The following is a 24196-nucleotide window of genomic DNA, read 5'->3' on the forward strand; positions in this document are numbered from 1 at the left end:
CCATCCTGTGGGCGGTAGTGGACCCTACACCCATCCTGTGAGCGGTAGTGGATCCCACACCCATCCTGTGGGCGGTAGTGGACCCCACACATATCCTGTGAGCAGTAGTGGACCCCACACCCATCCTGTGGGCGGTAGTGGACCCCCACACCCATCCTGTGGGCGGTAGTGGACCCCACACCCATTCTGCGGGCGGTAGTGGACCCCCACACCCATCCTGTGGGCGGTAGTGGACCCCCACACCCATCCTGTGGGCGGTAGTGGACCCCCACACCCATCCTGTGGGCGGTAGTGGACCCCACACCCATCCTGTGGGCGGTAGTGGACCCCACACCCATCCTGTGGGCGGTTGTGGACCCCACACCCATCCTGTGGGCGGTAGTGGACCCCACACCCATCCTGTGGGCGGTAGTGGACCCCACACCCATCCTGTGGGCGGTAGTGGACCCCACACCCATCCTGTGGGCGGTAGTGGACCCCACACCCATCCTGTGGGCAGTAGTGGACCCCCACGCTCATCCATATTGCAGCCTAACTATTCCTAACCTAACCTAGCATAACCTAATCTATACATAACCAAATATTTCTTATCCTAGCAAAATGTCCAGCCAGAGAGAAAGGAATGGCTAACACAAAGTGAGAAAGTTGTTAACAAAAGTGGGTATTTTTCCTTCAAAACTCAAAAGTGTAAAAAAATTAGATTAAGTAATAATGTAATCCAGCATAATTTTCGAGGCAAATCAACTGGAGATTATAAACCCCGCCAAACTAGGTCCACATAGAAGAGAAGTATACTTTAGGCTTGGGACTATGTTCAGGACTAAATTATATGTGCTGGTTGGTTAGGAAGCTTTTGTGGAGGCCTTAATAATATGACGGCTGTAGCTATGCAGGTCGGCGTTCAATCCCCGACCGTCCAAGTGGTTGGCTACCATTCCTTTCTCCCCGTCCCAGCCCAAATTCTTATCCTGATCCCTTCCAATGATAATTTCCTCCTCCTTCTTGATATATATATATATATATATATATATATATATATATATATATATATATATATATATATATATATATATATATATATATATATATCACCAAAGGTTACGAGTCTGTTGATATCTTCATCATGTTTTTAATAAACTTCAAGAAAATTCCCGCAATATTTAGACGTTATAATTTTATTCCTCTGACGCTTTCACCTGCATAAAGAAGATCCAGGCTTCTCAAGGATCATCTTGTCAGCTTAGTTCGACAGCGTCATTGAATTTTTGAGCCGGCCGACCTGCATTATTACTCTTATTATGCTGAGGAGAATGAAAAAGTAAGATAACTGGCTGCCAACGCTGGAGCATTTCTCAGTATGTATCTCCTACTTATACAATGGTTGCTGATGGAAATTATACTCCTTCAAAACAGGATTTAATCTATATCAAATATTTTTGTGAAACGAGATATGGATAATCTGTATGTGGTGGCATATGAGGAAAATGTTTTGGGGGGTGAATTGACAGGATAATTCTCCAGGATGCAATGCGGAGACGCAACATTAGCATAAAAATGTCATAAAATCCTGCCCTCGTCTATAAAATGCTTCCCTGTCAAGCAGTCATCCAATCATCTCCAAATTTAAGCCCGAGGCTATTGCTCTCAACAACTAAGATTCACTTCATTTCTTTAAAAAAAAATGTCGAGTGTTACTTCTATATTATTGCCTCATATATGGCGGACACAACATTTGGTAATTAAAATAGGTAAGGGATATATTATGGCTTGTGAGGACCCATTTTTGTTGGCTGGGAAAAGGTTGGGAGATGTGAGGAAGGTGAGGTTAAGACTGTTCCAACTTGACGAGTGATGCCGCTCACGACCACCGGATGAGTAGTGGGTCATGTCCCGATTGATCCCTGCAGGTCAACCATGGGATTGATCCTTGAAGGTCAATCATGGGATTGACCCTACAATTCAGTCATGTGATTGATCCCTGCAAGTCAATCATGGAAATCACCCCTGCAAGCCACCCTTTTACTTTTCACAAAATACCAGGTAAAGATTTTTGTGATGGAAGTTGCGTATACTAAATATTGAATGGCGCGTCCGGGCGGGAGGGGGGGAGAGGGAGGGAGGGAGAGAGAGAGAGAGAGAGAGAGAGAGAGAGAGAGAGAGAGAGAGAGAGAGAGAGAGAGAGAGAGAGAGAGAGAGAGAGGGAGAGGGAGGGAGAGAGAGAGAGAGAGAGAGAGAGAGAGAGAGAGAGAGAGAGGGAGAGGGAGGGAGAGAGAGAGAGAGAGAGAGAGAGAGAGAGAGAGAGAGAGAGAGAGAGAGAGAGAGAGAGAGAGAGAGAGAGAGAGAGAAAGAGAGAGAGAAAGAGAGAGAGAGAGAGAGAGAGAGAGAGAGAGAGAGAGAGAGAGAGAGAGAGAGAGAGAGAGAGAGAGAGAGAGAGAGAGAGAGAGAGAGAGAGAGAGAGAGAGAGAGAGAGAGAGAGAGAGAGAGAGAGAGAGAGAAAACGAGAACGAACACTTACATACCCAACATTAGGATGATTATAACGATACATATAAAGGAGATCTTCCAAGCTATGGTAAGAGGCACGCAGTAAGTGTATTGATTAATGACCTTGCTCCAAGGTCACACACACACACAGAAAGAAGTGTCTGAACTGCAGACCAGACTCACTAACGAGCATTCCTTACTATGTGCCGCAGAAGCTTGAAAAGGAAACGACCCACAGAACACATTGAAAAATGCGTGTTTTGTCTCATAGAACCACCATGGCTTCATTCATGGTAGATCATGTCAATGAACATCTATTAGTTTTGTATTAAAATTCACGACTATGAAACACGAGAGAAGCGAAGGATGACTGTATTTCCTGTTTTTAGAAAGCTTTTAATACCGACCGCCATGAAAGGCCTCTGTACAAACTTTGGAAACATGTTGGCGTAACTGGAAAAGTGTTGGAATGGGTAACACGATCTCTCTCTTTTTGACCAGACCACACACTAGAAGGTGAAGCGACGACGACGTTTCGGTCCGTCCTGGACCATTCTCAAGTCGATTGTGAATGGTCCGAACACAATCGACTTGAGAATGGTCCAGGACGGACCGAAACGTCGTCGTCCCTTCACCTTCTAGTGTGTGGTCAAGGGAGAGGCAACTTCCAGAAAGAAAGAGAAGGATCTGAGAATATGCAGCAACAAATATGTCGCCTGACGAACACATTAATAACACTGACGTCTGGCCGTCCGTTTGGAAAATAGGTACATACATGACTGTTTGGAAGATAGGCTACACACATGACTCCGTTTGGAAAAAAAGGCTACGTACACGACTGTCCGTTTGGAAGATACGCTACACACATGGTCGTCAGTTTCACGAAAACTTTCTAATCATATATATATTCCAAAACTTGTTAAAAGTTCCGTCCAGGCCTTGTTCTTGAGTGATAATCCAATTTAAGTACGAAAACTCTAGTCGGATTTAGACAACTTGTTTTGTGCAAGTGTTGTTAATAATGAATTATATATTGCACGTTATGTGAGGATGATCCCTTGAACTGAACCTTCCATTAAAGAATGCATTATCTACCAAGTACTCATTTCAAGTAAAAATTTAAAGTGATAATATTTATTACATAGCGCACTTCCCTAGCGTTTTGATGATGCCAAATACAGATCCCCGACTATAATCACCTTACATTCTCTGCATAACTATGCAATTTGATAATATAAGTTATCAGTTAATAATTATGAAGATGGTGGTGGGCGTAAAACGCCTGTGATTATTTTGACGATTATCTTTGGCTTCAATGATTAAGGAGTCGATATTTTAAACTTGATTAATTTTTAGTATAGGCTTCGTGCATGATTTGCGAAATGATACGAGCATCGTACTGTTTAGGCAGCACCGCTTTCGAATAAGCCGAATTCACTGTATTGTATTTAATTTTTCGATCCCTTTTTTATTCAGTGATTCATTAAAAAAAAATTGGTTTTATCAGAACTTGAAACCCTTATTTAATCCAAGTACGCAAATTATTCCTCATTAACGATAATATAAGTAAAATTGGACGAATATTGTAGAGAAACCTATCAATCTTATATATCAATATTTTATAACGTGTAGAGCCTATCGCGTTAGTCCTCTTGAAACGAGATTAAGATTCCGACAATTGGGTTGGCCGAGTCAGTCTTACAAGAGTGCTTGGGTGGGAACTAGAACCTCAGATAATCCCTAAGGATGTAAGGAAGCACTTCTTCACTGTGAGAGTAGTGAGCAAGGGGCAATGAACTGAAAAAGAGGAGTAAATGAGGTTAACTCCATCTACAGCTTCAGGAGTAGGATCAAGACGGTCGAGAGACCATACCAATAGGTGAGCAAAATTAAAAGGTGGGGGTCCAAGAGCTGAAGGTCGTCTTTTAATTACTAGAATTCACACCTATCCACCATGGAATGGAATGGAACTATCAGGGGGAAAAGCGCCAAGCCATTACGACTATATAGCACTTGGAAGGGGCCAGGATAAGGATTTGGGATGGGACGGAGGGAAAGAAATGGTGCCCAACCACTTGGACAGTCGGGGAGTGAACGCCGACCTGCATGAAGCGAGACCATCGCTCTACCGTCCAGCCCAAGTGGTTGGACACCCATCCACCCAACCAAAGAACAAACAGAAGGGTCAGACCCTTATACCACACAAGGGATGAGTGTTGAAAATGAGGAAGGGTTAATAGTTGAGAAATAGATGTGAGGAAGACATGAGAGAATGCTGGAGATAGAGGGAGAGTGAGGGAAGGCTGGCGTGTATGTAGATGTTGGCCTCTCTCGGGGAGGGAGAGAGAGAGAGAGAGAGAGAGAGAGAGAGAGAGAGAGAGAGAGAGAGAGAGAGAGAGAGAGAGAGAGAGAGAGAGAGAGAGAGAGAGAGAGAGAGAGAGAGAGAGACAGAGAGAGAGAGAGAGACAGAGAGGCATTAGAGAACAGGAAGATGGAAGGGAATAGAGGATTTCTGCCGGAGAGGTTCACCTCAATCATATTCATCCTCCTTAGGCAATCTTCACTGTGTGGGCGTGGCGCGTGAGGGCGTGGTGCGTGGTGTGTGAGGGCGTGGTGCGTGCGGGCGTGGTGTGTGAGTGCGTGGTGCGTGAGGGCGTAGGGAGCGACAGCATAGCGGACGTGGGTGCAGATGGTGGAAGCGGTGCAGACACGGGCGTGTGAACAGAGGATAAAAGGGGCGTGAGGGTGTTGGCTGGGGAGGGAGGGGGGAAGGCTCTGCAGAAGGGCAGCTTAACACAGGCGGACACCGAAACCTCATATTGTACAACACCTTTCGTTATACTTGCTTTATCTGGGCCATCAACGTGAGACCTGCCGCACGGTCGGGAGAGAGAGAGAGAGAGAGAGAGAGAGAGAGAGAGAGAGAGAGAGAGAGAGAGAGAGAGAGAGAGAGAGAGAGAGAGAGAGAGAGAGAGAGAGAGAGAGAGAGAGAAAGAGAGAGAGAGAGAAAGAGAGAGAGAGAGAGAGAGAGAGAGAGAGAGAGAGAGAGAGAGAGAGAGAGAGAGAGAGAGAGAGAGAGAGAGAGAGAGAGAGAGAGAGAGAGAGAGAGAGAGAGAAACTGTGATGTAGGAGGAAAAACAGAGCCTGGAGAAGATAGTTGACAGTGTCACCCTCACATGTGCTTCACCTCACTATCGGTGTCACATGTTTGGCGCGTGTGTCGTGTGCCACGTGGCACGTGGGTGAAGGGAGAGGGCTGAATGTCTCGTGGGAGGGCGTGAAGGGAGAGAGCCAAGTTACATGTGGGAAGGGGAGAGGGGAGAGTGGCTGGACAAGATAGGGAGTAAGAACTGAGTAAACCCTAATTCAGAAATTCTGAACCAGGGGGGAATTCTCCCCAGGCAGGGGGATTTTAGGGTTTTAGGGGGAAAATTTGAACCATAGACTCAGGCTGTTGGAATATTATTCTTTCTACAAACTACAATTCTACAGATTATACATAATCTCCAGGACATGACACATTATTGTATGTCACAGATAAAGTTTAAAACAAAGATAAACATTTCCCTTTTATCCGTAAATATTCCATTCATAGTTATAGTTGATGTTTTTATTATTTTGTATTCACAGATTTTAGACTCGATCATGAGTTTCAGAAAAGAAAGTTTACGATGATTCATAAATGGAATATGTTTTCACATTCATCACTTACAGAGAAGAAAGGGACGACGACGTTTCGGTCCGTCCTGGACCATTCTCAAGTCGATTTGAGAATGGTCCAGGACGGACCGAAACGTCGTCGTCCCTTCACCTTCTAGTATGTGGTCTGGTCAACTTACTTTAGCCACGTTATTGTGACTCATCGCCTGCATAGAGAAGAAAAGCCTCAATGTGATATTTACAGCAAAGTTCTGTCAAATGATTCTATGAAAACAACGAAGTTGAAGCCACATTTTCAGAATGTTCCTCTTCAACACAAGGACAAGGGACAAAAGCTTTTTTGCACGTCAAGAGAATGCTCTCAAAAAAATGAAGGAGGATTCAACAGCGACATTCCCAGGAATGAACCACAGCGTTACTGGAGCTTCGTGTGTCGTAGAACTGGAAATAACAAACCAGAACAACAACAAACACGTACAATTGGGGAAGCTTTGATCAAACCTTGCGCTCTCGAAATGCTGGAAATTGTGTTGGAAAATGGACCGGAGAAAAAACTTAAAGTAATTTCTCTATCAAACAGGACTGTTTAGGAGAGAATCAGCGACATGGTCATTGACATGAAGGATGAAGCGGTCTAGCGGCTCCACAACATGGCCGTCTACACACAGACACATATATTTGAACTCACAGACTGTACTCACCTGTACTACGACACATGAGAAACATGGAGGAGAATCCACATCATCCTTGTAACAGACTCACTTTACAGAAATAATGAGGTGCCCGAAGCGATGTGTAAGATATTTTTTTTCGATTTAACGTTAACCAAAGTCATCAAAAGCCATCGTAAAGCCCCCAATAATAATCAATGACCTGTTGACCGGTGTTCAGGCCTTAAAAATCTTAGTACCCAATATTCAGCACCGAAGCCTAATAAATACATTGTTTAAATATTATAAAATATTTTGGTGTTTGCGTGTCTCGTGTTCCCATAAGATCAAATAACCTGGTGGTGTAATTAAGATCATTACCCCCCGTGGCTGTCATTAACCCGTAGTGACCCAGGCATCAATACCTCCCTCCCTCCCTCCCTCCCTCCCTCCCTCCGCACTCTCATTATCCCGCTCCTTCCCCCTTTCCTTCGCCTTAATATAACATTTACTTCCTACTTATTTGTCAAAATGATTCATATTCTGATTTTTCTAAATGGTTTCCCCCTATTTCTAATTTGAGACGTTTTATGGAATCGTTATATTTTAAGGATATGTTGCAGGGATGATAATTATAATTGTTGTTATAATGTTATATATATATATATATAATGATATCCGGGTGAACCGGGATATCATTATATATATATATATATATATATATATAGTATTACATATTCCTCCTTCCCTTCACCCCATGTCTACCCCCCCTTGTCCTCCACTTCTTCCTTCGCCATTTTCTCTGAAAATTTATTACTTTCCATTGGAATACTCTATGGAAAACACACCAAATACTTCACACTTTATGAAAATCGCCTGGGGGGTCTCTATAAATGCTAATATTTCTTTATATTTTTAACTTAAGCTGACCCCGACCAGCCTACGCCGTTCCCGAACCCAAGACCATTCCACCTGCAAAGTTGAGTGAAGCTAGCCCCAAGCGTCAGGCCTTCAATGGTGGACATGCAAACAGACATTCTCTCTTATGCATATAGAAATTTACACATAGGTAAAGCTCACATACAAAACTAAAGCTCAACACATCAAGCTAAAGCTTACATACAAAAGCTATAAAGCCTAAGCTTACATATAAAGCTATAACTGATAAATAAAGCCAAAGTTCACATGTAAAGCGGTGTAGGCCGGTGGTAAAGAAGTCAGGCTTCCGCACTCAGGTGGATGAAGCCATAAACACAGGTGTTCAGAAGGTCGCCACGCGCCTCACGTGGAAAATAATAATAAATTTGGTGCACCTAGATTCACGTTGCCACTGGAGACTAACCATGAAAAGCTGGATATGTTGTTGTAGATTGGTGGTGTTAACTGGTGGTGTTAACTGGTGGCGGTGTTAACTGGTGGTGTTAACTGGTACTGACTGGTATTGGGCTGTACTGGCAGTGAAGGGAGTTAATATTTTGACTGTGGTCTCTGATGGTGTTAGTAAAGATGGTGACGACTGTGTAGTGATGGTGGTGTAGTGCCGCCGTGAGTCACATGTGTGAGAGGGGGCAGGTGTGTGTCCCCCTCACACACGCACACACACGACCCCCTCACACACGCCACGTTCAACTGACCGGAGCCCACCACGCTTAACCCAACACCTTCATTACAGGCGCCAAAATAGACACGAGAGAGCAGATCATCGCCAGTTACATGATCAAACACACACGTAGAAAAATATTAGTACAAATTAAAGTACATACACCAATCCATAACCACATGTACGTTATGTATTGGTGTATGTACAATAAAAAAAAAACGAGAGAAGCGTTACTCGTTGAGAACATGTTCTCTTTAAATAAAGGCATTCCGCTCTGGTAAACTACTAAGCCAATCAACTTTGCCAGTGGCCCCTGACTCCCCCAGGAGTATGGGTCAACAACCGTGCCAGGGGCCAAGCTTCATCTCTGCGTTCCACGTCAGCCCTCCCCCAGCCCTTCCACAGCCCTCCCCCAGCCCTTCCACAGCCCTCCCCCAGCCCTTCCACAGCCCTCCCCCAGCCCTCCCCCAGCCTCCAACACAGCCCCGCAGCATCTGACTCACAATTAGCGCTTACATTAAGATATTAGCTGACGGGAGTCCCTGAGCGGCTACTAGCCCTGACAAGACAGAGGGGACTGTAGTGGTGGCGGCAGGGCGCGTCTGGACTAGCCTCGTATCTGCTCAACATGCGACTGCTAGGCAGATGACGAGTCACAATAACGTGGCTGAAAAATGTTGTCCAAACCACACACTAGAAAGTGAAGAGACGACGACGTTTCGGTCCGTCCTGGACCATTCTCAAGTCGATTGTGATAATGGTAATGGACTTGTGAGAATGGTCCAGGACGGACCGAAACGTCGTCTCTTCACTTTCTAGTGTACTTGCACACCTCAATAGACACTTGTTATATAAATGTGGAAAAGAATAGAGAAAAAATATAGTACTCTACCGTATTTCGTCTAGAGAATTTAGCTAGCATATCGTTAGCCTTAAGTGTACTAGATATGACAACTTTTGTTTAGGTATACTACGGCACCTGAGCTTTGTACATAAGACGCGCTCAACACACTTTTCAACAGTCTACCCAGCACCGCTACTGTGCCAGGTAAGTCCACTACGGGCTCACCATAGCCCGTGCTACTTGGAACTTGTTCCGAGTAGCTGAATCTATAACAGCAACAACAACACTTTTCAAATACATAACTAGCTACACACTATCCGACAAAGACAGCTATAGAAAGACCATTCTAAGAGTAAAGAATCCCAATTGTCGTAGCAGTAGCTGCACCACTCTAATGGGGAGAATATAATTCATTATATTATGTCATACGGAAAGTCAGAGAGTAAATTGGTGCTAATGTACGCGACACATCCACCAGACCTAAGAGGGGAAGGATGGACATAGCATGAGGGATAGATAGACTTGAGAGATGTACCCTACTTCACGGTTTATATGCACCGAGTTTACTCTAGTCCTGGTTGATACCTGGTAGATGGGGTTCTGGGAGTTCTTCTACTCCCCAAGCCCGGCCCGAGGCCAGGCTTGACTTGTGAGAGTTTGGTCCACTAGACTGTTGCTTGCAGCTTGGAAGAGGGGTAATAATAAGTACAGTCCCGCTTTAAGTACTTTAAATCCCATAAGTACAGTCCCAGTACAAGTGGTTACAACCACTTACCCTGACCGGAAAGTGGCTTACGATCAATTCGTACTTCGCCTCAACGATCGGGAGAAAGTAGTGTTGTTATGTGTGACGGGAGAACGCCCCTCTCCACCCTCCAGAGACCATAAACACTGCGGTCTCTGACCAACCAATGTCAGTCGTGTGTGGCAGCGTTGCTTCTCCAGTCGGGATTCTTCCTTAAGTTCTTCCTTCCTTCCTAATGTGGTTGGTTCACGTCATTAGAATTCGTGAACTCGAAGAATTCATTAGAATTCGGTGCCATATTAGAATTCCGAGAACATATTTCTAGGAGGTATGCATTTATGGCCTTTCTACGAATCCCCATAGTCATAAATATAATATATTGTCTAACAAACCAAATATTTAAATTTTAAAATTAATCATGCGAGGTAAATAAGGTCTATTATAATTTAAAAAGTGATACTTTTTGTTATAAATGAATAAATTTATGACACATTACAGAGCAAAAATTTATGTAAAAATACAACATATGTATACAAAACTAAAACATATAAAAGACTTGTAAACTGTGGAATTAGTCAAATAAACTGACAAGTTATCAAAATCAATCACATAAGCCACGCATAATTTTTAAATGAAGCTCAAATCACATTTAATATTTAGTTTAGAAGATAAAGATATATAATTTGGCTCAGAAACCAATTACGACAAAAATTAGTGCGTGTAACATCAAAGGAAATCGACAATGTGTCACTGAAAAGGAAAAAACAATTATTACCTATGAGGCAACATCAGTCAATTTCACTAACATTGATACGATTATTTCAAATAACGAAGTTTAATTTAAATTTTATTAGTATATAAGTTTCATATTGCATTAGTATATAAATTTATTAGTATATAAAGCTTATTACATTATAAGTTATAGTATGAAGATAATTCGGATATTAAGATATTTATTAAGACCTCTACAACATCCTAAGCCAATCCATTCATTCTCTTTAACGTTAAATATGGAGTATTTTATAATACTTTGTTCCTCAAGGATACACAATTTTATATATTTTAATATTCATATTTCCGTTAGTTATTCATAAACAGTCAGGCGAGAAATAAGCTCCACTGATAAATAAGGCGCTTCAATATGGCCGCTCTTTTCCACAGAAAATTTCCTGCTTTTCCCCACAAATTTAGCCCTGTAGCCTCACCCTATTAAGCAAACGTCTGGCGATTCACGTCACCTTCGAATGCCAAACTATTGTAAAGACTTGGAACATTAGCCGTTAAAAACTTTTCAGACTGGTGTTCGTTCTGCCCGAAATGTTTGCAGGAGTGTGTGTCGAAGGCCGTAATTACCAAAGACAAAGTTTAAACTCGTTCAGTCAATTTAACCAATACAATGTTTTAAATTCTTAGTGATAACTGTCGATGTTGCAAATGGTGGTGTTGGAGCACCAACAAAAGTGGACGGACTCGCAAAATAAAAATATATTTTAAATTTCAAGTTAACACGATCTGACGTTCCAGATATATTGAACGGAAAGTTATCAAAATGAATACCTAGAATTAACCTATAATATACACTGAACCACCCTCATTGTACTTTGTATTATTATTTATATTATATTTAGTAATACGTTAAAATAATACAAAATCAGGATATTAGGATATTTATACAAGCGTCAGCTATAGCCAAAACGGAAGATTTACTTTTGTTCGTGTGTTTAACGGAAGTATCGATTATGATAAAGTGGTTTATACCTCAAGGGTATAAAGCATATATCTGTTAACATTCCTAACTTCATTAATTATTGTTGCCTAGGTATGCGAGGCAAACAGATCAAGTAGATGGCGTTCTGCCCTGAACTTAGCTACCAGTGAAAATACCTACCTAGCAACACATCAGGTGTTTCAACTACCACGTTCAGTGTCCATTCTGAGATTGGCAACCGGCGTGAGAGCGACAGCAACTACTTAGCAAAGTGTCAGTCTGAACTACCACGCGTAAAGTCCTCGCTGAGCTTAGTAACTACAGCCGGGAGAACATTTATAAATATATTCTTCCGATACATCAAACTCTGAATCAGGTTTCTTCAGGACCAGATCCCAACGCGTCGTGTCAACTGTTTAATCCACACTTTATCTAACAAACTCATGCTCACAAACTGAATCTAAATCCACAACACTAGGTTCGAATCCTGGCCCAGTCATATAGAGTTCTTAGTGATCTATAATTTGCGATGTCATGCAGCCTTTACCATATTAAATATATATATATATATATATATATATATATATATATATATATATATATATATATATATATATATATATATATATATATATATATATATTTTATTACCATGCTCGACATTACTGACTTTTAAACCTCTGCAAATTTATTCCCAAAGGAAAGTAAGTTGAGGTCCGTGAGCCCTCCGTGAGGTCTTCCCTCTCTGCCTGTAATGGCCTGGAGCCGGCCACTCACCCCCTGGAGAACCCGCGCACGACGCGTCATTAAACATTTTATGGACGAGGCTTCTCAATCATGCAGGATTTTGTCGTTCCTGCGGCGGTGGCCCGACGGTAAATCTGTGCTGTTCAGTCCTCCACTACGGTGTACTTTAGTGTCACTTTACGTCTCTGGTACGTAAACGTACAGTGACACGGTGACAACGTTAAAATGTTGGTCAAACGGTGACATGTGTTGATACAGTAACGCAACTGGTGGTAATTTATTTTCATATTTTTATTCCAACCTTACTTTATGGATTAGGTTCTCAGTAAAGACTATCTAGTCAGATGAACAAATTCACAAGGGCCGTGACGAGGGTTCGAACCTATACGAAACAAATCCACGGCCCTTGTGGATTTGTTCATTTGATGCATCACGCTATTGTGATTTCTGTGTGTAACTACCTAGTAGTCTGCTCACAAACGGGACTGAAAATCAAGGAATATACTACACACAAAAGTCGTATTTAGTTATATAAACTGTACTTACACCGAGATGTAACCCGCTTCTCGGTGTATATATATATATATATATATATATATATATATATATATATATATATATATATATATATATATATATATATATATATATATATATATATATATATATAGTACTGTACGATGTTGAGGACCAACGTATGCGTTTGATCAGTAAGCTGTTGCCTTAATAACCTTCCACGGGTTAATAGGCGTTAAGCCCAACGCCAAACCGGAATTATTGATTACTCAATCCGTTCATGACTGTGAAGTCACTACCACAAGCCTTGTGGGAGGTTGATACGTCTCTCTCATTTGGCTTGGCTTGTGCCCAGCCAAATGAGAGAGCGTGCCCTTTATGCTTATTATACTCGGGGAAAGAAGTTGAAATCATATTTGAAACATTACTAGCATATAAATATATCAAGTTCATTTCATGCCACCGGGTCGGTGAGCGCATACTCTGTTAGTTAGTTCACTTCTGTGCTATTTTGAAAAGGCAATTAACTATTTGATTCGAGAATGAAGGTTGAAATAAATCGCCCGCTGGCCGTTATTAGGTTATTTACTTTCAGATATACAATATATTAAAAATAAACGCCCCTAACCTAATGATTAGGGATTCCATGTTCTCTCAACCCCTTAAAACTTGATTATTTTATTATAACATGCTAGTGCTTGTACAAATATAACATCATTTAATGGCATAAATATAACATCATTTAATGGCATAAATATAACATCATTTAATGGCATAAATATAACATCATTTAATGGCATAAATATAACATCATTTAATGGCATAAATATAACATCATTTAATGGCATAAATATAACATCATTTAATGGCATAAATATAACATCATTTAATGGCATAAATATAACATCATTTAATGGCATAAATATAACATCATTTAATGGCATAAATATAACATCATTTAATGGCATAAATATAACATCATTTAATGGCATAAATATAACATCATTTAATGGCATAAATATAACATCATTTAATGGCATAAATATAACATCATTTAATGGCATAAATATAACATCATTTTATGGCATAAATATAACATCATTTAATGGCATAAATATAACATCATTTTATGGCATAAATATAACATCATTTAATGGCACAAATATAACATCATTTAATGGCACAAAGATAACATCATTAATGATAGAAACAATTTATGTCACGTGGATCCCATTTTTTGTTATGGATAATCAGCTTGAGGCTTATCAACCCTCGTAAAATCAACACCAGTTGTTTCATCTCCCACTATACTACCATGCAAGAAGAGCGTCTTTCATGCATGTGTGTTCATGTAATAAGAGGCTTCAATTCTTCCAGTGTTTTAAAATGGTAAAAATACTTGGGTAAAACACAGGACTATAAGGAATTGATATACAGACAGATGGAGAGATAGGATATGAAGATACAATAAGAGCTAGGAATATGAGGATAGGATAACTGGGATATGAGGTCAGACTATGAGCTGTGAGATGAGGTTAGACTAAGAGCCGATATATGAGGACAGAGTAAAATATCAGTGCCTATTCACTTGGACAATCGGGCGATCAAACACCAACTCTGCACCAAGGAAGAAATGTACACACATTTTGAAACTAAATTTAATTCTTAGCCTCCGTTGCAGATAGAACATATATAATGTTACCAGTTAAAAGGCCACCGTAACTTGATTGCCTAAAAGAAAGATGAGGTTCAGTTCCTCAACATATTAAGTGACTTTCAACCCCCCATAGGATGGGCACATGAGGGGTCAATAAACTAATTTATGCGAACCTAACCCAGCACAACCTAGCCTAGCCTAGCTCAAACAAACCTCGACATAAAAATTGTCAGTGAACGAAGAACCATAGAACGAAACCACTTTGTAAACACTGATATTAATATGAAATGTTGACTTGCAATGCAAATTATTCCTTTTGTTACAAACTTGCATTAATCTAAAAAAAAATAGCGCTGGACTCGTTTTTCAGAAGAGAAACAATAGAGGTTCGTTGGCTAGCTCAACAATCAAAAATTTTAATTTTCTATGAATATTCTCATATGCAATTCGAGTTACAGAAAGTGAATTATGCATTGGTATTTATAATTCATGTGGTTAAAGTCGTGCATAAAAGTCATACATTAAATATATATATATATATATATATATATATATATATATATATATATATATATATATATATATATATATATATATATATATATATATATATATATATTCATAAAAATGGCCACCAAAACTATACAAAAATTAATTATTAAATATACAGAACGAAACATTAAAGATTCAAGCAACAATAATTATATATGTGAACAATATAATAAATAATTACATACACCTGATAGCAATCACGATATATTATAAATACGAATATAAATATAAATAATTTATTTCGACAAACACAAAAAAGCAGACAACATGAAACTCACCCTGAATACATTTATGAGTTTTTAAATATTATATTATTAGAGGGGGTACCCAGTTTTACCCGGGTCTCTCCCTCTCCCCCCTTTTTCCCTTTCTCTTCCCTTCTCCCAATTTCCCTCTCTCTCATCTCTCTTCCTCTCTCCCTTTCATCCCTCTCCTTCCCTCTCTAACTCCACATTTCTCCTCCCCTCTGTCCTTTCCTCTCTTCAGGAGAGGGGAAACATCCCCTCTCTCTCCCCTTCTCTTTCCCTCCCCTCATCTCTCAAAAAATTAAAAAATAACGAAGCACCAAAAATTGCCAAATAACACTATGCACAACATAACAATATTTAATATTTTATTTCACGAGTTTCACAGGGAAAGGGTTATGGGTATTGATAAAGTGTGGCACGAGGGCTGATCCCAACTGGCCTATGACACTCCCACACCCCACACTCTTCATGTGTAAGAGTTAAAGAGAGAGTCTAGCCCCAAACATCTGTCTGGCGTCTATAAACAAACCTTCTATTTTATATAAATTATTCCTAATCTTTTCGTACAGAACTTCGATAGAGATATTTGGTCAGCTGTAGTAGTGAAATAGTTAGGGGAAAGATATATTAGTACAAAATCCTCATTGCTTGCCTCAAACAAGATATATTCAATAAGCGAGTCTGTTAACCGGACTGATAATTGGCAAATGTAGTTTATGACGGGAGTAATATTCCACCAGCGTTTTTAATTAAGACCTTAATCATATACTGCATCAAATGCAATGACGGTAATCTGATAACGTGGGATGAACCTGCAGCATCCAGCGCCTGGTCTCCCCGCAGACCTCGGTCCCAGACCATCATGTCAGCAGCCTCCAGGGATTTGCTGCCACCAGTCTCCCGCGGTCTCCCCCGCCGCCGCTACAATGGACCCGGCTGGATGTCGCCGGCGCGGGTGCCAAGCTTTCAACTCACAATAAAGTTATCTGCATTCGGATGTCAGCATCATCGTTTTGCTTTAGCGGCGGCAATATTGCTTTAAGCGTTTGTAGCATCAATCTCGGCATAGTTTGACGCAGCTCGTTAAGAGCATGTACGATATACGTTCAAAAATGTTGTTTTTCTTCTACGATTTCACGAAACTCATTTTCCTCTAGAGTCTTAGACCCAAGGAACTCTGCCGGGCCTCCTACCCCTGAGCCGCGTCATGTGGCACCACCGCAAGTCTCCATTCATAAAGAAGCTGAGCTTTCACAACTAAGTAAACAAACATCACCAGTGATCTGGCTAATTAGCGTTCTTGACTGAGGGTGATTGGCCCATTGGTCGCCAGAGTTTCTCAGAGAGCACGCACGCACGCACGTGTTCGCCCCCCCCACACACACACTGACATTATATACATCTTACGTGTGTGTTTGTGTATATATAGATATACATACACTGTTTATATACTAAACAATGATAATATGTCGAACATGTTTCCGTCAGAAAATGGTAAACTGTACATCAATCTGTTCTCGTTAATGGTTACAAATATGACGTAATAAAAGGGATACAAATACTGAGCTGTGAGAACGATAAGTATTGAACCCAATCATTAGAAAGCTTGAGTTTGTCGGTAACTACATGTGGCGCCGGCACATAGGCTGGGTACAATGTACATATTTATGCATACGTTAGGCTATGTGGTTCGGTTGGGTTGGCTTATGTCAAGTATATTTAAAATTCTGCACTAATAGACGCATTCTAAAGTTTTACAAGATGCTTGTCTCACAAAAGTGATAATATAAATTGATTTGAAAAACACTTAGTGCGTAGAAAGTACCTACTGAGGGCATATTAAAATTGTTAAACATTTTTTTAAGTTGCTCGCAGGCTCTGTCTATCTGCACGAGATGTGAGGATATCTCCAATGACGAGCACATAAACACCAAATTCTCACTGTAGGTCCCGTTCCCACGAGAACCTCAGACGATCAATAATGTTTACACTCACTTCCCCAGCGCTGCCATCTCTCCCGCTGCCTCACTGTGTTTACACTCCCCAGCGCTGCCATCTCTCCCGCTGCCTCACTGTGTTTACTCTCCCCCAGCGCTGCCATCTCTCCCACTGCCTCACTGTGTTTACTCTCCCCCAGCGCTGCCCATCCTCTCCCGCTGCCTCACTGTGTTTACACTCCCCCCAGCGCTGCCATCTCTCCCGCTGCCTCACTGGTTTACACTCCCCAGCGTTGCCATCTCTCCCGCTGCCTCACTGTGTCTACTCTCCCCCAGCGCTGCCATCTCTCCCGCTGCCTCACTGTGTTTACACTCCCCCAGCGCTGCCATCTCTCCCGCTGCCCTCCACTGTGTTTACTCTCCCCAGCTCTGCCATCTCTCCCGCTGCCTCACTGTGTTTACACTCCCCCAGCGCTGCCATCTCTCCTGCTGCCTCACTGTGTTTACACTCCCCCAGCGCTGCCATCTCTCCCGCTGCCTCACTGTGTTTACTCTCCCCCAGCGCTGCCATCTCTCCCGCTGCCTCACTGTGTTTACCTCTCCCCCAGCGCTGCCATCTCTCCCGCTGCCTCACTGTGTTTATACTCCCCCCAGCGCTGCCATCTCTCCCGCTGCCCTCACTGTGTTTACACTCCCCCAGCGCTGCCATCTCTCCCGCTGCCTCACTGTGTTTACACTCCCCCAGCGCTGCCATCTCTCCCGCTGCCTCACTGTGTTTACTCTCCCCCAGCGCTGCCATCTCTCCCGCTGCCTCACTGTGTTTACTCTCCCCCCAGCGCTGCCATCTCTCCCGCTGCCTCACTGTGTTTACACTCCCCCAGCGCTGCCATCTGTCCCGCTGCCTCACTGTGTTTACACTCCCCCAGCGCTGCCATCTCTCCTACTATCTTACTCTATGGCCCCAGTGTGTAAACCTGGGGTATATACACCGAAAGGTATATATACACGCTTCTCAGTGTATATATAGTTTACCTTAGGTCTGGACGTGGTCCGGAATTATGTATACTTGCTGGTTGGTTAGTAAGATGTTGTATTGGTCTTAATAACCCTCCGGAGGTTGATAGGTCATAAAGCCAACGCCAAACGGGTATGTAAACCTCCCATTTGCTAATCATATTTTATTTGCCCATGTGGGTTTTCCCTCTTCGTGCCCATGTGGGTTCTTCCTCTCCATTGCCCCTGTGGTTCTCCCTATCCCACGCCCCTGTGGGTTCTGCTATGGCTGGATACCAAGATGAGGAGGCTACTGCGCCAACTTGATGCGACACCCTTGACACCTCTGCCAGGGGCTCTATCTTGGCCTTGCTCTATACACTGTCAAGAGGCGTATTTGCACTAATAATATACACAACGACGTATCTCCCAATTACACTCTTCGTCTGTCGTTCAAAACACACGTAAACGCAACAGTTGTCCACTTTGTGATAACCTTTCAAGATTCCCTGTTCCGTGATGCAACTAGGCAGGAAGCTCGCATTTAAACAGCAGAGTGCTTCCATTTAAAGCTTTTAATCCAATAATTCACATGAAAGGGCAGACTCGCGCGCAGGACAGAGGACTCTGCTTCACGAAAGCATCAGTGTGGATCACATATTGAGGCCTAGCCACCAGGATCCTCTGATCACAGACCACCATAGTCTGCAGGAGCTGGACCACAGACCACCATAGTCTGCAGGAGCTGGACCACAGACCACCATAGCCTGCAGGAGCTGGACCACAGACCACCATAGCCTGCAGGAGCTGGACCACAGACCACCATAGTCTGCAGGAGCTGGACCACAGGACCACCATAGCCTGCAGGAGCTGGACCACAGACCACCATAGTCTGCAGGAGCTGGACCACAGACCACCATAGCCTGCAGGTAGCTGGACCACAGACCACCATAGCCTGCAGGAGCTGGACCACAGACCACCATAGCCTGCAGGAGCTGGACCACAGACCACCATAGTCTGCAGGAGCTGACCTCTCAGCATTTTCACACTCCTGGTACCAGCAGACTAGGAGAGTATACCCTCATGTTGCAGGCACTGCGTATAACGTATATTATATATATTCACCTCCCCGCTCACAGTTAGTATACTCAGTAAACACACACACACACACACACGCACACACACACACACACACACACACACACACACCACACACACACACACACACACACACACACACACACACACACACACACACACGCAAGGTTGATAACACTCTTGCAACACTGCAACAACGTTAAAAAACACATATGTTTCTCTGGAAAATACTCGACGTTTAGACATACGAACTACACATTATAGCTCGAAAAGCCTTGTTTGGGTACCCTGGTTTAATGATGAGTAATTACCATTACGTCTCTGCATGTTTACATTCGAGGCAGTTCACTTGAAATCATGCTCACTTTTGACCACATCTGTGCAACACTCACACTAGACCACATTTGTGCAACACTCACACTAGACCACATCTGTACAACACTCACAGTAGAGCACATCTGTGCAACACTCACACTAGAGCACATCTGTGCAACACTCACACTAGAGCACATCTGTGCAACACTCACACTAGACCACATCTGTGCAACACTGACACTAGACCACATCTGTGCAACACTCACACTAGACCACATCTGTGCAACACTGACACTAGACCACATCTGTGCAACACTCACACTAGAGTACATCTGTGCAACACTCACACTAGACCACATCTGTGCAACACTCACACTAGACCACATCTGTGCAACACTCACACTAGAGCACATCTGTGCAACACTCACACTTGAGCACATCTGTGCAACACTCACACTAGACCACATCTGTGCAACACTCACACTAGACCACATCTGTGCAACACTCACACTAGACCACATCTGTGCAACACTCACACTAGAGCACATCTGTGCAACACTCACACTAGACCACATCTGTGCAACACTCACACTAGACCACATCTGTGCAACACTCACACTAGACCACATCTGTGCAACACTCACGCTAGACCACATCTGTGCAACACTCACACTAGACCACATCTGTGCAACACTCACACTAGACCACATCTGTGCAACACTCACACTATCTTGAGGTTATCTTGAGATGATTTCGGGGCTTTAGTGTCCCCGCGGCCCGGTCCTCGACCAGGCCTCCACCCCCAGGAAGCAGCCGGTGACAGCTGACTAACTCCCAGGTACCTATTTACTGCTAGGTAACAGGGGCATTCAGGGTGAAGAGAAACTTTGCCCTGAAGACCTTGGCCCACTAGACCACATCTCTGTACAAACACTCACACTAGACCACATCTGTGCAAACACTCACACTAGAGCACATCTGGTGCAAACACTCACACTAGACCACATCTGTGCAACACTCACACTAGACCACATGCTGTGCAACACTCACACTAGGACCACATCTGTACAACACTCACACTAGACCACATCTGTGCAACCCTCACACTAGAGCACATCTGTGCAACACTCACACTAGACCACATCTGTGCAACACTCACACTAGACCACACCTGTGCAACACTCACACTAGACCACATCTGTACAACACTCACACTAGACCACATCTGTGCAACCCTCACACTAGAGCACATCTGTGCAACACTCACACTAGACCACATCTGTGCAACACTCACACTAGACCACATCTGTGCAACCCTCACACTAGAGCACATCTGTGCAACACTCACACTAGACCACATCTGTGCAACACTCACACTAGACCACATCTGTACAACACTCACACTAGACCACATCTGTGCAACACTCACACTAGACCACATCTGTGCAACACTCACACTAGACCACATCTGTGCAACACTCACACTAGACCACATCTGTGCAACCCTCACACTAGAGCACATCTGTGCAACACTCACACTAGACCACATCTGTGCAACACTCACACTAGACCACATCTGTGCAACCCTCACACTAGAGCACATCTGTGCAACACTCACACTAGACCACATCTGTGCAACACTCACACTAGACCACATCTGTGCAACACTCACACTAGACCACATCTGTGCAACACTCACACTAGACCACATCTGTGCAACACTCACACAAGACCACATCTGTGCAACACTCACACTAGACCACATCTGTGCAACACTCACACTAGACCACATCTGTGCAACCCTCACACTAGAGCACATCTGTGCAACACTCACACTAGACCACATCTGTGCAACACTCACACTAGACCACATCTGTGCAACACTCACACTAGACCACATCTGTGCAACACTCACAGTAGACCACATCTGTGCAACACTCACACTAGACCGCATCTGTGCAACACTCACACTAGACCACATCTGTGCAACAACATCTGTGCAACACTCACATATTACCAGCTCTATGCAACACCCAAACATTAACATGACTTAGCAAACGAACAGAAATAATCCGGAAAAATAAATTCCTGTAAAGAGGACGAAGACTTCTCTTGAGAGCTGACGTGGTAGGTGTCAGCGCTCCTACAGCCTCGTCCCTACTCTGCCCGTCCTCGTCAGCGTCCACATCGTCAAGAAACTGTCGTATTAAAGTGCCCTTATCCTAACCTACCAGAGGACCCACGCATACAAAACGGGACAGTACGTCAATTTTGAGAGCTATTAGGAAGACGGATTGAACTTCCGTCCACCGGGTAACCCGTAATGTATATCTTTTCAGAAGGTATCTAAATAAAGAGATATTAACACATCGCAAAATAATGCCTAGTAAGGATTTCCCAGAGAATCTTGCAGGATATGAATTTACGTCCACTGTCTCTTCTTGGTAAGGCAACATGACAGGGAGAGAGAAAGGCTTGTAACCTTTAAATTTGCTGCTGCTGCTGCCGCTATTGGTGGTGGAGGGTTGTGGGCACTCCACCTTGTGGCTACTGGTGGTGGTGGTGGTGGGTTGTGGGCACTCCACCTTGTGGCTACTGGTGGTGGTGGTGGTGGTGGTGGTAGTGGTGGTGGAGGGCTGTGGTCCCTACACCTTGTGGCTACTGGTGGTGGTGGGGTGGAGGGTTGTGGTCCCTACACCTTGTGGCTACTGGTGGTGGTGGTGGTGGAGGGTTGTGGCACTCCACCTTGTGGCTACTGGTGGTGGTGGTGGTGGGTTGTGGGCACTCCACCTTGTGGCTACTGGTGGTGGTGGTGGGTGGTTGTGGGCACTCCACCTTGTGGCTACTGGTGGTGGTGGTGGAGGGTTGTGGGCACTCCACCTTGTGGCTACTGGTGGTGGTGGTGGAGGGTTGTGGGCACTCCACCTTGTGGCTACTGGTGGTGGTGGTGGAGGGTTGTGGGCACTCCACCTTGTGGCGCCTGGTGGTGGTGGTGGGTTGGGTCCCTACACCTTGTGGCTACTGGTGGTGGTGGTGGTGGTGGTGGTGGTGGTGGTGGTGGGTTGTGGTCCCTACACCTTGTGGCTACTGGTGGTGGTGGTGGAGGGTTGGTGTGGCTACTGGTGGTGGTGGTGGGTTGTGGTCCTACACCTTGTGGCTACTGGTGGTGTGGTGGTGGGTTGTGGTCCCTACACCTTGTGGCTACTGGTGGTGGTGGTGGAGGGTTGTGGTCCTACACCTTGTGGCTACTGGTGGTGGTGGTGGTGGAGGGTTGTGGTCCCTACACCTTGTGGCTACTGGTGGTGGTGGTGGTGGTGGGTTGTGGTCCCTACACCTTGTGGCTACTGGTGGTGGTGGTGGTGGTGGGTTGTGGTCCCTACACCTTGTGGCTACTGGTGGTGGTGGTGGTGGAGGGTTGTGGTCCCTACACCTTGTGGCTACTGGTGGTGGTGGTGGTGGAGGGTTGTGGTCCCTACACCTTGTGGCTACTGGTGGTGGTGGTGGTGGAGGGTTGTGGTCCCTACACCTTGTGGCTACTGGTGGTGGTGGTGGTGGAGGGTTGTAGTCCCTACACCTTGTGGCTACTGGTGGTGGTGGTGGTGGAGGGTTGTGGTCCCTACACCTTGTGGCTACTGGTGGTGGTGGTGGAGGGTTGTGGCACTACCTTGTGGCTACTGGTGGTGGTGGTGGTGGGTTGTGGTCCCTACACCTTGTGGCTACTGGTGGTGGTGGTGGGTTGTGGTCCCTACACCTTGTGGCTACTGGTGGTGGTGGTGGGTTGTGGTCCCTACACCTTGTGGCTACTGGTGGTGGTGGTGGGTTGTGGTCCCTACACCTTGTGGCTACTGGTGGTGGTGGTGGTGGTGGGTTGTGGTCCCTACACCTTGTGGCTACTGGTGGTGGTGGTGGTGGAGGGTTGTGGTCCCTACACCTTGTGGCTACTGGTGGTGGTGGTGGTGGAGGGTTGTGGCACTCCACCTTGTGGCTACTGGTGGTGGTGGTGGTGGTGGAGGGTTGTGGTCCTACACCTTGTGGCTACTGGTGGTGGTGGTGGTGGTGGAGGGTTGTGGCCTACACCTTGTGGCTACTGGTGGTGGTGGTGGTGGAGGGTTGTGGTCCCTACACCTTGTGGCTACTGGTGGTGGTGGTGGTGGAGGGTTGTGGTCCCTACACCTTGTGGCTACTGGTGGTGGTGGTGGTGGAGGGTTGTGGTCCCTACACCTTGTGGCTACTGGTGGTGGTGGTGGTGGAGGGTTGTGGTCCCTACACCTTGTGGCTACTGGTGGTGGTGGTGGTGGAGGGTTGTGGTCCCTACACCTTGTGGCTACTGGTGGTGGTGGTGGTGGAGGGTTGTGGTCCCTACACCTTGTGGCTACTGGTGGTGGTGGTGGTGGTGGAGGGTTGTGGTCTCTACACCTTGTGGCTAGGTGGTGTGGTGGTGG

At 44.4% G+C, this 24196-nt stretch overlaps 1 long non-coding RNA gene across 4 annotated transcripts in view; it reads right to left on the bottom strand.

Moving 5' to 3' along the window:
* LOC123747323 (uncharacterized) overlaps positions 1–8151 on the bottom strand; it is a 77735-nt gene extending 69584 nt beyond the window's left edge. For all 4 annotated transcript variants that reach the window (XR_011226121.1, XR_011226119.1, XR_011226117.1 and 1 more), the window contains exon 1: positions 8137–8151. This is a non-coding gene — a long non-coding RNA (uncharacterized lncRNA). The remainder of the gene's footprint in view (positions 1–8136) is intronic.
* Between the last annotated feature and the right edge of the window lie 16045 nt (positions 8152–24196).

This window comes from Procambarus clarkii, chromosome 94 (genome assembly GCF_040958095.1).
Source record: "Procambarus clarkii isolate CNS0578487 chromosome 94, FALCON_Pclarkii_2.0, whole genome shotgun sequence".
Lineage (NCBI taxonomy): Eukaryota > Metazoa > Arthropoda > Malacostraca > Decapoda > Cambaridae > Procambarus > Procambarus clarkii.